The sequence below is a fragment of the Suncus etruscus genome, chromosome 16, assembly GCF_024139225.1.
Source record: "Suncus etruscus isolate mSunEtr1 chromosome 16, mSunEtr1.pri.cur, whole genome shotgun sequence".
In the NCBI taxonomy this organism is placed as follows: Eukaryota; Metazoa; Chordata; class Mammalia; order Eulipotyphla; family Soricidae; genus Suncus; species Suncus etruscus.
This window is the reverse complement of record NC_064863.1, coordinates 42,921,024-42,936,111: the sequence shown is the minus strand read 5'-3', so window position 1 is coordinate 42,936,111 and position 15,088 is coordinate 42,921,024. Positions and strand designations below refer to the sequence as shown.

The following is a 15,088-nucleotide window of genomic DNA, read 5'->3' as shown; positions in this document are numbered from 1 at the left end:
TTCATTTTGTGAAAAACAAAAATAAGAAACCTTATAGTTTTCTATTGCTTTCAGCTAATAAATAACCTCCTCCTATGGTAGACTATATCATTATGACAACATTTTTTCATCTTTCTAAATTCTTTCTTCAAGCTACAAATAACAACTTGTCTGCACAAACTACTCCTTCTGTCCTTCTGCTGCCTTTCCTCCAAGCTCCCTTGCTATTCACTCCCTTCTTCATACTACCTTTTATTTTCTCTGCTTCTACTCTTGTGCTTTTTTTACACCCCTCCCCACACCCATTCTCTTGACATTAGAAAATGGGGAGTACAGTATTGTTGATAAATTGATTGTGAATGAGGATACAATAGTGCTAATATTTATGTTTTTAATTGTCAAGGTATTGTGCCTCCAAAACCACAGAAATGCAAAATACTCCTAATACCACTCACTGTCCTGTTCATTTAGCTCTTCTTTCTCTCCCCTTCATCCACCTCTCCACACTGCTTGGAAACTTCAGTCATGTGTTTCAAATCCAAGGATTGTTTTCATTGGATACTGTCCATTTCTTTGCTTTGCTTCGTTATATTCCATATGAATGAGATTATCCAGTATTTGTCTTTCTCCCTTTAAATTATGTTAACAACACATCCTCTAATTGCATCCAAGTTATAGCTAAAAACAAGATTTCATCTTTTCTAATAGCTAAGTGCATATATACCATGATTTCTTCACTCATCTGTTGTTGGGCATTTGGATTATTTCCAGATTTTGACTTTTGTGTATGGTGTCACAATGAACATAGGTGTGAAATAGATCATTGTTGATTCATGAATATAAACAGATAAAAGAAAAAATTATAATGCTCACAAAGTTTATCTTTTTATGAGAAACTAGCCACTCACAAAGCATTGTTTCTACTTTTGGTTTAAGGTATGCTTGCCCCTTTCCTAATTTTCTAAATCTAAAAATTATACTAAGCATTCTCTCTTCCTTTTAGCAGTGATTGTTTTTGACTACCTTTTGATGACTCCATATTAATTCATTTATTTTCCCATTCCTTATCTGTCTATGGAGCCCTTTCTAGAGTTCCCAGAGACTCAAGCAAAAGAGTCTAACACTTCCAGTGTAGGTATTCCAACTGTTCTGAAAGATATCAAATCCTTAAATTAAAGAAAAGTCTTCAGTGTATTGCATGAGAGACACTATTAGTCACTTTCTTTTTTGTTTTTGTTTTTGGGTCACACCCGGCAGCGCTCAGGGGTTACTCCTGTCTCTATACTCAGAAATTGCTCCTGGCAGGCTCAAGGGACATATGGGATGCCGGGATTCAAACCGCCGTCCTTCTGCATGCAAGGCAAATGACTTACGTCCATGCTATCTCTCAGGCCCCAGATCACTTTCTTATTGAAGACGATTGGTATTTCCAGAAGTCTCAGCAGTGGACTAACTGGGAGGGATGAAAGAGGCTATACTTCTGTGTTGGTGTACCTATCTGAGACCCTGGATTAGTTAACAGCGAAGATACATTACACTTCTGCAGCACATATACTAAAATTGGAACGATACAGAGAAGATTAGCACGGCCCCTGTGCAAGGATGACATGCAAATTCGTGAAGCATTCCATATTTTTTTTTAAAAAAGAAGAAGGGATAAAGAACCCTTATGATTTTGTTTTCATTGCTCATCTTGGTTTCACAGAGTCCATCCCTGTAAACAGAAATTCACACCTGTAGTCCACTTACTTCCTCAGAGGTCATCAAGAGTGGTCCACAGGTGTGAGATTTTGCTTCCCCAGACCTATGCCCCATCCCCATCCTCATTTCCATGACAGTGCTCAGTGACTACAAAACTATTTGGGCTCAGCATCCCAACAAAGGAAAAGTCACTAGAAATGCTGAGGAGCCTAAATGAGTGCTTCTCTACATGGACTGAGTTCTTGAAGGCAGTTTATAAAAACAACATATAAGTATGGGATCAAAGAGACTCAAAATTAATTTTTTTTTATAAATTAGATTTTTTTGAGAAACAATTCAAAGAGATGGAATGTTTTTTCCATCATATGCTTGGGTTCCAAGTTTGATCCCTGGCATTTCATGAACCCTCTACTGCCTCTGGGTGTGGTTCTGGTGAGTCCCAGCACTCTTGAATCTCAGCAGCATCACATAAAACATAGGCTGATTGCTGTTTCACAAGGAGTAGTATTGGGGCCTTTGGGTAGTGTGGGGATTTTTCCTCCCAAATTATAACAGCTTTTAATTTTTTAAAATTCAATTTCTTTATTGTTTTTCTTTATTTATAAACAAACACTGTTGTTTATAGAGTTGCTCACAATGCAGTTATTTCTAGCATTCAATGTTCTAACACCAATGTAACATTCCTTTTCAACCTCTCAGAAGCCTGCCCCTTGATAAGTATGAATAATTTACTTAATGTTGCTTGTTATAACTAAATGATAATAAAATCATTAAAAAACTTTATTAAAAAAGAATTTGTGAAAATTGTCGTCTTGTCATGGGGTGAGTCATTCTATCATTGTCTGAAGGTAATTGCTATTTGAGCATTCCATTGTTGGTTTTCTTTGGTTGTTGGTTTTGTTGGTTTTATGAGGCTTCTATGATAATTTCACATCTATTTGGTGTATTTCTACTAGTAAGGCAGTATTAAAATTTGGAGGATTATGAAGCTGCATGGTCCAGGACTTCAAGGATCTGTGGAGCTGGACTGATGAGCTCAGATGGCAATATTGGTGGTTTATGGGCATAGCTGCTGAGACTTCTGGAAATGCAGAGACCTAGGGGAAGAATGGAGTGAGGCAGCATTTCTTGGCTCCAAAGAGTTCCTAGAGATTCCAGACACAAAACTGGCATACCTGGAGTTTTTGGTGACTAGGAGTCTCTATAGAAATTACCTGAAAATTAGTGTAGCAGGGCTATTGGCATGGCAACAGCCTTAGGGTGGGTCTGTGTGCAACTGCCAGGGCTTTTAGCAGGGTGAGGGGACTCGCTCTGGCTGCCCTGAGGTGCCACAGACAATACTCAACTTTTGCCTGGTTTGTTATGATTTAAATATAATACATGTGAAAGTTTTAGAAATTATATGAAGAAAACAAAAGACATCAAATAATCACTATAAAGGGTTGTTGAATATTTCCTTCTAGTGGGACTAATCACATTAAACTTTCCACATTTCTCTTCTTCAAGTTTTTATCTTCTTAGTATAGGTCCTCAAAATTGAGTGAATATGCAGTTGGAGTGTTTTTGTTTGTTTTGAAAAAGTAAGTTCACATTATCATCTGCATTTAAAAAAAAAAACAAAAACAAATAAACTAACTCTATTTTGAGAATATTGCTTCATCGAACTGGTTTGTCCTCCAAAATAGTTTTTATCATTTTAGGGAAAGTCTACCAGGTCAAGCTGTGAGAATTTCTTAGCTCCAAAGCCCAGGACTAGGGGCTCAGACTAATGGGAACCTGGCTTCATGAGGTTCTGACCTAAAGGAAATAATCAGACACATATGGTGCCAGTTCTGACCCTGTCTCAAACACTGACAGAGAACAGAACCTTTAGAAAGCTTTGGAGAGACATTGGAGTAGCCCATTGGCAGGGAGGCTTGTAAGCTACCTTTGACAAGAATAGAGGCCCCCTCTGCAAAAGAAGGTTGCTCCCTGGCACCTTAGGAACTGACTTAGTTCCAAGCTCTGCAGGAGTGTTTTCTCACTCCAGCAAGAGTCTCTCAGGACATTGTGCAGCTGCAAAAGCTCATAAAGCCACTTTCATGACTTCATATCTGGCCAGCAAGGGCAGTATTACAGAAAGCAACAGCCACCAGCTAGTGTTAAATTGGGTGAACAGAGCTGGATCAATAGAACATCGGGTAGGGTGCTTGCCTTGCACACAATTACCTTGGGTTTTACCCCAGCACCTCATATGGTTCCCCAAGCCTTACCAGAAGTGATCCCTGAGAGTAGTCAGGAGTAAACCCTGAGCACCACTGTGTGTAAGTTATGTTCCCCCTCCCCCCCGCCCCTACCTCCCAACTCCCAAAACAAAACAAAAAAGTCAGGATGAAATGGAAAGACTGGAAATGACTGAGAAAGACCTGAGGGTCTGCAGGCATTAAAAATGGCACCCTCTGGTTACTACCTAGAGAAATGCTCTTCTCTTAGTTTCTTTCCCTTTTTTTTTTAATGATTTATATAAAAAAGGAAGCTTGATTCAATAATAGAAACACAATAATTACACAAAAAATCTATATGGAAAAGATTTAAGAGCTTTAACATCAATAACTGCTATCAAATAGATATTTAAAAATCAGAAACAAAACTGCTTAGTAGAAAGAAGAAAGAAAGAAAGAGAGAGAGAGAAAAAGAAAGAAGAGAGAAAAAGAAAGAAAAGAAAGAAAGTAAGTAAGTAAGTAGGAAGCAAGCAAGGAAGGAAGGAAGTTCTCTTAGTTTCTCAGTTAAAAATTGCACTAAAGCAAGGATTGCAAAGTTAGATTATTCATTCCATTCCAGAGCTTGGAGCTTGGTTGACCATTTTTGGTCCCTGGGGTCATACAACTTATCTTCAAGTACTGGTGAGACTTCCTTAGTTAGGCATATTTCATTTTCAACTCTTGGATTCAATGTGCCTCCTCCATGATTGAGTCCAAATTCTCTAACAAATCAGCCTGCATCATCTTCAGAATAGATGTGAGGAGTATTCCACTTAGGAACATCCATCACCAAGATGAGAATTATAGTAAGTTGGTAGCAATTGCTGTTGCATACTCTCTACTTTTCTTAGAGAAGAAAACAGCTGCCCAGAGAATCTTCCTATGAAGTTTCAGTTGTCAGAACCATTTGGACTCAAGAGGCATCCCTTCTGCTCTTGAGCACATATTTGCTATTAACAAACACTAATCAAGTACCTTCTGTGCACAACTCAAATGCCATGGGTACAAGAACAGAGGCAGTGCTTTGGAGAACTTTTGAAGGCTAGTGCACAATGCTTTTTCTTCTACTTAGACTTGAGTCAACCTGTTAAAATAACTTTTTGCTTTTTAATGATTCTCCTAATGATTCTAAGCCAACCAGGGCAGTGGTTCATTCAAGAGCCTGAGAATATAGTGTTGTACAGGGCTTATGTTGCTGGTGAGAATTCAGTTTACCCTAACAGTGCTCAGGAGCTTCTAAAGTTACACCCAGTTATGTTCAGGAGATGATGTGGTGCTAAGAATTGAACTAGGATCAGATGTATGCAAGAAATGTTCCTTAATATTTATATTATCTCTCCAGCTCTTTGAGCAACCTATTTTTTTTATCCATTCATAAAGATGTGGTACCTTTTATTTTTATAGGAGATGGTAGTGACCTGTCTGAAGTACATATATTTTGAGTTGTACTTTCCATAATGGTGAAGAGTTTGTACAACAATGCTTTGGAGAATTCTGAGCATCTTCTGATTTAGGATGGAATTCAAATAGAAGAAACAAATTTTTGACCCAAATTTAGAACTCAGTATGGACCTTGAAATGGAAAAAAAAAATCCAAGATAACAATGGAGTAAAAAGAAAGAGATAGGTTAGGAGATTGTGAGTCTTTCCCAGTTGTCTAGCTCATTTATTTGATCTAATTCCTCAAATGAGGGTGAGTCCAGAAGCTGCTTGCTTATTTATGTAGTCGCATTCTTGGCCTCATTTTAGAATACCACTCTCATTATCCTTTCTCCTTTCATTCATCTTTTAATTTAAATTTTCCTGCTGTATATTCAAATATCTATAAACCTGCCTTAAGCCTTTAGGAATAAAGCAAGAGATAAATAACCACAGATTAGTGTCTACAATGGTCACTTTTCATCTTTTCCCTCCTGGCGCACTGTTCTCACTTTTGCCATCTCCGATCTTTTGTTATGGATCTGCGAAGGCAACCAGATTTTCCAATAGTTTTTCTGACTCTGCCCCCTTTTTACTAATTCAACCAAAGGCTTTGGTAACCATCTCAGCATCCAGTTAGCTATTCCTTAGTTTCCATGGTGACATTGGTGTGTGTGTGTGTGTGTGTGTGTGTGTGTGTGTGTGTGTGTGTGTGTGTGTGTATTTCAGCCACACCCTTTGATACTCAGGAGTTAATCCTATATCTACACTCAGGGATCTCTCTTGGTGAGCTCTAGAGACCATAAGTGGTGCCAGGGACCAAAATTGGTTAGGTTGCCTGCAATAAACACATTCCCCACTCTACTATCTCTCTGGCCCTGACACTGGGTTCTTCTCTAATATTTCCAATTGTTTGTGGCCTTTTATTCTAATACTTCCTTCTAATATGACAATAATAAAATTATACTGATTCATTGATTATTTATGGTTTCTTGTTAGAGGTGCAAGTTTCTTGAGGAAGATGACCCTATTTTGCATATAATTGTAGCTCAACATGCATTGCTGATTTTGAGCTCATAGGTTTTCTGGAAATGATGCTTTATAAACAGTGGTCCTCAAACTTTTTAAACAGGGGCGGTTCACTGTCCCTCAGACTTGGAGGGCCAGACTATAATAAAAACAAAAACTATGAACAAATTCCTATGCATACTGCATGTATCTTATTTTGAAGTGAAGAAAGAAAATGGGAACAAATACAATATGTGGCCCGTGAGAATAGTTTGAGGACCACTGCTTTATAATACTGTCACTTTAGATGGTTTAGAGAAAAGTTTTAATGAAAAAAGGTAACTAGTTATGGACTAAATTATATTGTTCAATGAAATCTGTAGACTCATAAACCCATGAAGTTAAAAAGATAAGAATTATTAAAATCCTTATATAAAATGAAACCTTTTATGATGCCCTGTACATCTTAAAATCTTATAGATAGGGGCCGGAGAGAGAGCATGGAGGTAAGGTGTTTGCTTTTCATGCAGAAGGACAGTGGTTCGAATCCCGGCATCCCATAAGGTTCCCGGTGTCTGCCAGGGGCGATTTCTGAGCATAGAGCCAGGAGTAAACCCTGAGTGCTGCCGGGTGTGACCCAAAAATCAAAAACCAAAAAAAAAAAAAATCTTATAGATATGTTGCTATCTATATATGTTGCTATGTTTGTTATCTGCATATATTTTCATCCTTTCTTTTACTTCCTTCTTTCATTTCATTCCTTGTTTCTTTCTTCCATCCTTTTCCTTCCTTCTTTCTTTTTCTTTTTTCCTTCTTTCTTTTTCTTTGTTCTCTCTTCTTTCTTTCCTTCCTTCCTTTCTTCTTTTCTTCTCTTTCTTTCTTTCTTTCTTTCTTTCTTTCTTTCTTTCTTTCTTTCTTTCTTTCTTTCTTTCTTTCTTTCTTTCTTTGTTCTCTCTTCTTTCCTTCCTTCCTTCCTTCCTTCCTTCCTTCCTTCCTTCCTTCCTTCCTTCCTTCCTTCCTTCCTTCCTTCCTTCCTTCCTTCCTTCCTTCCTTCCTTCCTTCCTTCCTTCCTTCCTTCCTTTCTTTCTTTCTTTCTTTTTGGGCCACACCCAGCAGTGCTCAGGGGTTACTCCTGGCTGTCTGCTCAGAAATAGCTCCTGGCAGGCACGGGGGACCATATGGGACACCGGGATTCAAACCAACCACCTTTGGTCCTGGATCGGCTGCTTGCAAGGCAAACGCCGCTGTGCTATCTCTCCGGGCCCTCTTCCTTTCCTTTCTTACCTAGCAGTGCTCAAGGCTTAGTCCTAGTTTTGTACTCAGGGGTTACTTGGGGGTAGTGCTTAGGGGATCATATGTAGTGTCAGTGATTAAATAAGCGTTGGCTGTGGCAAGGCCAAATCTTTGATCCTTGTAATGTCTCTCAGGCCCCATTTTACAAGTATTTTCCAAAACATCTTGAAATCTTTGCTTCTCCTTGTTTTTACTTCCAGCATGCAATTGCTGCTTGGATCACCTGAATGATCCGTTATCCTCCTACAATCCCATCTTACATTTTTATAAGCCATTTCTTGTGTTCTCTGTACAAAAGCCAGAGAGTTATTTATATATGATATTTGAATTTTTTTTGTTTGAAATACTGGGGCTAGAAACTAGGTTTCTCATATATAAGATTCATACTTTATAATTAAGCTATATTACTAACCTAGAGACAATTTAAAAATTGTCATTCTGTATGTATTACTCTCTACTTCATACCTTTCCCTGGCTTCCTCTTTGCTCTGTGAAGTGTGTGTGTGTGTGTGTGTGTGTGTGTGTGTGTGTGTGTGTGTGTGTGTGTGACTGGTCCCATATAACTGTAACCGCCTCCGCTTCTGCCCTTTACTGGGAGAGAATTCCGGCCAGCAGCTTTCTCTCAACCGGGACAGAAGGCAGAAAGCAGCTACAAATAATTCGCGAGTGTTAAGCTCTTTTGTGAACACCTAAAAAATTAAGCTGTAGAAATTAGTAGAATGCTCAAGGTGTGTTCCAGTCAAGAGGTTTATTGAGGGAGAGAGCAGGGCTTTTATGCCCTGCTTCAGTGGGAGGAGCAACAACATAGGATTGAAACTTAAACCAATCAGATTTGTACAGGTACAACAATTTTAACCAATGGGAGCATAAACACATTTTGATGGCGGGAAGGATAAAGAGGAACCTGGCAGGATGGGGGGAGGGGAAGCAAATCCTTAAACAAATAGTTAATAGATCTTTCTTTTGTGCAAGCAATAAGGATTACAGTTTAAACCTTACAAAAACCTATCTATAATTACGTGTTTGAGAGCATTTACAAAAACAGGTTCCATGGAAAGATTAAGGAATCTGGTTAAGCCAGATTCTTTGTGCCGGGCTAAATTTATTTGCAGAGTTTCTTTTTGGCTCGGGGCTAAGCAAACTTTATGGCTTGAATCAGGCTCCGTCTCCCACATATAACCACAACAGCTTTATTCAATTTCTAAGTGTGTTAATTGCAGACTCTATACCCCCAGAGCCTTTCTATGTGATGTCCTCTCTGAATTGGACATATCCCTGGGCCTTTTGGGGCATCTTGAAGATAATTACACAGTATCCTCAACTTTGGGAAATTCTCATTTTGATCTTTAGTTCTTTACTGATTGTGCTTTCTTGTCCTTTGGGTGTCCCACGATTCTTGTTTTTCCTCTTGAACTCATTTCATATATATGGACTATTGCTCATCTTTTCAATCTTTTCTTCATGTGCTATTATTTATTGATGGTTTCCTGCATCTTGTCTTCAAGTTTACTGATTCATTTCTTAGCAACTGTCATTTTGCTGCTGAGGTTCTTTGATGAATTTTTTATTTCACCTTCCGTAATCTTCAATTCTTACTTCATATACTCTCTCCTAAAATATCTTTCTTTATTAAAACTTTGTATTATAATTTCCTTCAGCTCATTTGAAAACCTCACCAAGTTTATTTTGAAGTCATTATCTGGGAGTGTATAGACTTGATTTGATGGGGAAAGTTTCAGACTATAATCTTCAGTTGGTGATTATATGGGATGCATATGCCTTTTCATTGTATCTACTATACACCGAGAAACACCGTTACAGGTGAATGTCTGGTTTTGGCAGTCTGGGGTATCAACCTAGGGCTTGAATTCTCCATTTATACCTAGAACTTACACTGCTGTATTTATGTTGAGACCAACTGCTGTTGAACCTTAGCATCACAAATCTGTGCTGATTCCTTTCTTATGAAGTTCCCAGTGATTCACCATGGCCTCTTTGCTTCATTCAGTCTTTTTTTTCTTTCTTTCTTTCTCTCTTTCTTTCTCTCTTTCTTTCTCTCTTTCTTTCTTTCTTTCTCTCTTTCTTTCTTTCTTTCTTTCTCTCCCTCTTTCTTTCTTTCTTTTCTTTCTTTCTTCCTTTCTTTTCCTTCTTTCTTTTTTCTTTCTTTCTTTCTTTCTTTCTTTCTTTCTTTCTTTCTTTCTTTCTTTCTTTCTTTCTTTCTTTCTTTCTTTTCTTCCTTCCTTTCTTTCTTTCTTTCTTTTTTCTTTCTTTCTTCTTTCTTTCTTTCTTTCTTTCTTTCTTTCTTTCTTTCTTTCTTTCTTTCTTTTCTTTCTTTCTTCTTTCTCTTTCTTTCTTTCTTTTCTTTGTTCTTTCCTTTCTCTCTTTCTCTCTCTTCCTTCCTTCTTTCTTTCTTTCTTTCTTTCTTTTCTTCCTTCCTTCCTTCCTTTCTTTCTTTCTTTTCCTTCTTTCTTTTCCTTCTTTCTTCTTTCTTTCTTTCTTTCTTTCTTTCTTTCTTTCTTTCTTCCTTCCTTCCTTTCTTTCTTTCTTTTCCTTCTTTCTTTTCCTTCTTTCTTCTTTCTTTCTTTCTTTCTTTCTTTCTTTCTTTCTTTCTTTCTTTCTTTCTTTCTTTCTTTCTTCTTTCTTTCTTTCTTTTCTTTCTTCCTTCCTTCCTTTCTTTCTTTCTTTTCCTTCTTTCTTTCTTTTCCTTCTTTCCTTCTTTCCTTCTTTCCTTCTTTCTTTCTTTCTTTCTTTCTTTCTTTCTTTCTTTCTTTCCTTCTTTCTTTCTTTCTTTCTTTCTTTCTTTCTTTCTTTCTTTCTTTCTTTCTTTCTTTCTTTCTTTCTTTCTTTCTTTCTTTCTTTCTTTCTTTCTTTCTTTCTTTCTTTCTTTCTTTCTTTCTTTTGCTTCATTCAGTCTTGGCTTTGGGCTGCTGGCCCTCCAGTAGCCACAGATTTTGGCTCAATTTGTCCTATACCTAGATAGTTGCCCACCCTACCATGGGGATTTAGCACAAAGGATTATATATTTTGTATTTATTTGACACTACCTAGAACCTAAAGTTTCTGTCTGTGTGACAAGGCAAATTGGTTTATGTCTGTGGTAGCAAATATAGGCTGCATTCTTCCTCCTGGGAATCTAGAGGGCAGTGGATAAACTTCCTGCCTAGATCTGTGAGGGCAGAGATCTGAATACTATAGGTGCTTAGATGTTTTGAGACCCATGAATGTCACTGCACCACTTTTGCCCCTATTGTTGACTGCCACCACCAATGAAGTTACAAAACCTGTCTTTGATTTCTTTTCCCCTTCCCCAATCCTATTAGCTCCTGTGTGAGTCACTGAATGACTTTATCACTGTTTTTCATGAGCATATACTCTTAAGGCATATGCCACACTCTTCCTCTGCAGGATTACTCATAGAATATTTATATCATTGTGGCGGGGGGTGGCATACCAAGCTGTATTCAAGGCTTACCCTTATTTCTGTGCTAGTTATTATGTCTGGCAGAGCTCAGGTTATCTTATGTGATGCTAAGAATCTAACCAGCAACAGACATATGCAATGCTTGTGCTATCTTAAATCCTGTGCAGCTTAATCCCTGTATTATCTCTCCAGCCTGTATGTTTAATTGAATTTATGACCTGGTGTGATTTCATAGGACACTTGACTGTCATCTTGGCCCATTTCTCTGTACATATCTCTAAGGGCTTGACTTCTTCACAGAGGTCTAGTATAACCCATCAGATTAGTCTGGAAATTCTTAAGATTCATGTCATTCTTCACTGTGCTTTTTCTTCAAAGACTTGTAAGAACAGAAATGGCATCTTATTTGCATATGTGCTTTCCTTTGCAACATTGTCAAGCTCCCTAAAACCAGGCACAGGAGACCTCTCTTGTCATTTCTATGACCCATAACAACTAGCTTGCCACATATAAAGAATTCCACACATGTTTGTGGAGTAAGAAAAATTCTACAATGTTAAAGAATCAGACCTTGTTGATGGTGTCCCAGCGAAGCCTGGAGTTTGAAAGAAGTCTCAGCAGGCTTTGCTAGAAGTGGGAGTAGAGCAGTGAGCTGAAGGATGTAGTCAAAAACCCTTTAAACAAGTTCTGCTACTCTAAAGAGCTGACAACAATGTGAATTTACTGAGAATTCATGCGAATTTTGAGTGCATTGATCCCAAATTCAAAACCATGGGAAGAAACAAGGCTTGATCTTCACTTCCTCATCTGCTAAGCCTGCACATAAATGTCTTCTCTTGCTCCTGCCTGCTCTTCTCGATATGATAAATCTGTTTTGTGTATGTGTGACAAAAAATGTCATATGGCTTATGTCTTTAGAATACCGAGAAGATAATCACAAATTCAAGTATCAGATCAGAGGATAATATGGTGAATAGGGCATTAATTTCCTTGCATGTGGCTGACTGGATTCAATTCCGGCACCCCATATGGTTCCCCAAGCCAGCAGGAATGATCTCTGACTACAATGCCAGGAGTAAACCTAAGCACTGATGAGGTGGCCCAACTCTCCTTCCACAAAATAATAAGAGGAGTTAAGTACAGGGAACCAGGAGAGGGTGCTTACCTTGCATGCAGCTTGGTTTTGATTCAACTCCTTGCACTATATATAGTTTCTTGATTACTACCAGGTGTTATTCTTGAGCATAGAGCCAGGAGTAAACTCTGAGCAGCATGAGGTCTGAACCAAAAATGAAAAAAAAAATCTATAAGATTGTAGATAGAGGTAACCAATGTCAACAACTATTCCTCTGTCTCTTTATGCTTATGTTTTTGCTGTATAAAATTTCAGTCATAACAATGGCCCATATAGCACAAAACTGGTCATCTCAGGTGAAGAGAGTAGGCCAAGCCCTCACCCTGCCAAAGCCACACTTGCTGCCTCCATCATCCAGAATCACCATTTTCCCAGTGGCCTGCATCATCACTGACTTCTACAATTCCCCGAGGGGTCATGAATCTGCCCACACTTCAGGAAAGCTGTTTGTTGGGCATTTTTTGGCGTAAGTGTGGGCACCCTCTTCTGTATCTCCCTTCTTTATGGAAAGCCCGGCAACTGTAACCATGCCCATAATGCAGTCGCCATGTTCAAATCAGGCCTTTTTCTAGGAGGCCTTGCAGCTTGAGTATATGTCCCTAAAATTCATAGTATCTTAGCTTTGAATTTCTGGACAACTTCATTTGTTGATACTGTCATCCATAAAGACATACCCAAATTTAACAGACAGAGCTCACTAAACCTTCTGCCATTGTATAATGACTTCATTGAGAAACAATAATTTTCAAAATGAGCTTGCTACTGTACTTTTTAGTTTTTTTCTTTTTTATCTTCCATTTTTTCTTTTCATTTTTTCAATAATTTTACTTTCACTTATCTATAAACAAATGTATTATGACCAACTGTGTCAATTATATATCCATTTTCTTTAAATAAGTAAAATTAAATACTCTAAAACATTTTCAGTCATAAGCCATATGACATTTGCATCCTGCCTTCTCTTCACAGTTTATCATGAAAATCTCTGTATCTTCCTGTCCGTCAATGCCTGGGTCTATTTTTATTGGGTAATGAGTGGGAGGAAAATGTTAAAATCTAAGCTGCAGGCACAAGTCTGGGCTTTGCTGGTGCTATGATCAAAGTGGGTAGGAGCTTCTGCTGATAGCACAACGTCAACATGATCATCTCTCTTCTGGGCATAAGGCAATGCTAGCACCACTCCAGAACAACTCCAAAGATATTGCTTTACATTCAGATTAATAACCTGCTCTTACAATCAGCCAAGGTGCTAATAAGATGCTCGGGAGACTAAAGGTCATTAAGAGGAACTTGATGAAGCAGGGCAGAGGAGGCATCCTGGGGATTCCTGTACTTTGATGTGTTGTGAACTAGAGCAAACGTGGCATTCGGACTGGTGTATTTTTATTTTGGGAAATGCTGCCAATTTGACTGTAAAGGCTTGCAATTTCCTGAATGTTTATAATCTAGGTGGGCGTGCTCAGGGTGTGGTCCAGTGAGAAGCTGAACATTCCATTTGAAAATGGGCCAGTGGAGGGCAAAGAAGCTCAGGCTGGTTGTTTTTCTCTGAAAAATCATTCTCTGAAGAATCATTTTGAAAGTGCCCAGCATTTATGTTCTGAATCATTAAAGTAAGGATGATTCAGAATATCTGACCTTTAGTGCAGGAAGTTACTGTTTGCCATTGTGGTGATATTCCATGGAAGAAATATGGTGGGCTAAAGTTCACAATGACGTTACCATGAGGTTTTGGATCTGCTTGTTTCCAACAAATGGAGACTATTAGCATCTTGCAAGTAAATGTCCTGTGACCAAGTTGAATATGTGCAATAAGTTATCCATAGTTCTATTATCATCTACTTGTGTATAGACACAGAGATTTATTAGAAACCTATTACTATGAGCTAGAAACAAATGTAATGGCCCCAAATGTATTTTCACCAGAGAAAGCAGGTCTGAAGCAAGGGTCACTGCAGGAAATAATCCAAATAAAGCTGAGAGTGAAATACATGTGGCCAAGTACTGAGTAGCAATCTGTCTAATGAGAGAAAGAGACAGAGAGACACACACAGAGAGAGAAGGATTTCTCTCATGTCCTAAGGCATCACCTAGAAATTTCTTGGTACTTTGCTCCATGCTTTTAGACTATGCTGGAGGGTTCCCATTCTGTCTTAACTGCTGTAGAATTAGTATTACTCATTTTTTCTTCCTAGACATGTTGGTCCCTTTTATTTATTCTTTCTAGCCTGTCTCCCACCTCCTTACTTCCAATCTTTTAAACCCATAGGGCAAATCAATTCTGATAAAACTCTCCTCCCTTTGGGAAAGGCAGGTGAGTCCTAATTTCTAGTCACACGTGGCAGGTGATATGCTCAGGTGGTCAGCGCTAGGCTCTGGAATGTGAACTGAACATTATAACTTCATTTTCGATGCTTAAACTATTAATTCTGATTAATTTTAATTAAACTATTCAACTACTGCATTCTGAGGAGGACTTTTGGAATCTTTTAGCTATGGTCTCTCAAAAGGTGGTATGGAACAAGAAACTCTTTGGTTCTCTTTTTTTCTAATCATTTTCCATCTTCTTACTTGTCAGACAATGAAGAGTGAGAAAGCTGAAATGAAATCTTTGCATTGAATCTAACATAAAATTTATCTCCCCATTTGTACATTGGTTTCCTTGACAAATCCTGCAGCTAGAGAGAAGGCTGGAAGCAAAAGCTGACCTTGCTATGCTTGAGAGTTATACTTAGGGGAGGGAGTGTGGTAGGGAGCAGAGAATAGGGGAAGAATGGTACAGAAGGATCAGGGGTCTCTGTACCTGAAAAGTATGCCAGGATCTTCTTAAGACCCAGCAGGGGAATTCAGATGAACCTCTGGATATGGCTATATTAGAAGAGCTCCAGTTGTCCT

The 15,088-nt window shown here is 38.4% G+C and overlaps 1 protein-coding gene and 1 non-coding gene across 2 annotated transcripts in view; both read left to right on the top strand.

Moving 5' to 3' along the window:
- Window positions 1-15,088, top strand: part of OCIAD2 (OCIA domain containing 2) — a 945,756-nt gene that overhangs the window by 328,266 nt on the left and 602,402 nt on the right. The gene's annotated exons all lie outside the window — the stretch shown is intronic.
- Window positions 1,512-1,616, top strand: LOC126033033 (U6 spliceosomal RNA). Its single transcript, XR_007504189.1, has one exon. It is a non-coding gene; the product is annotated as a U6 spliceosomal RNA (small nuclear RNA).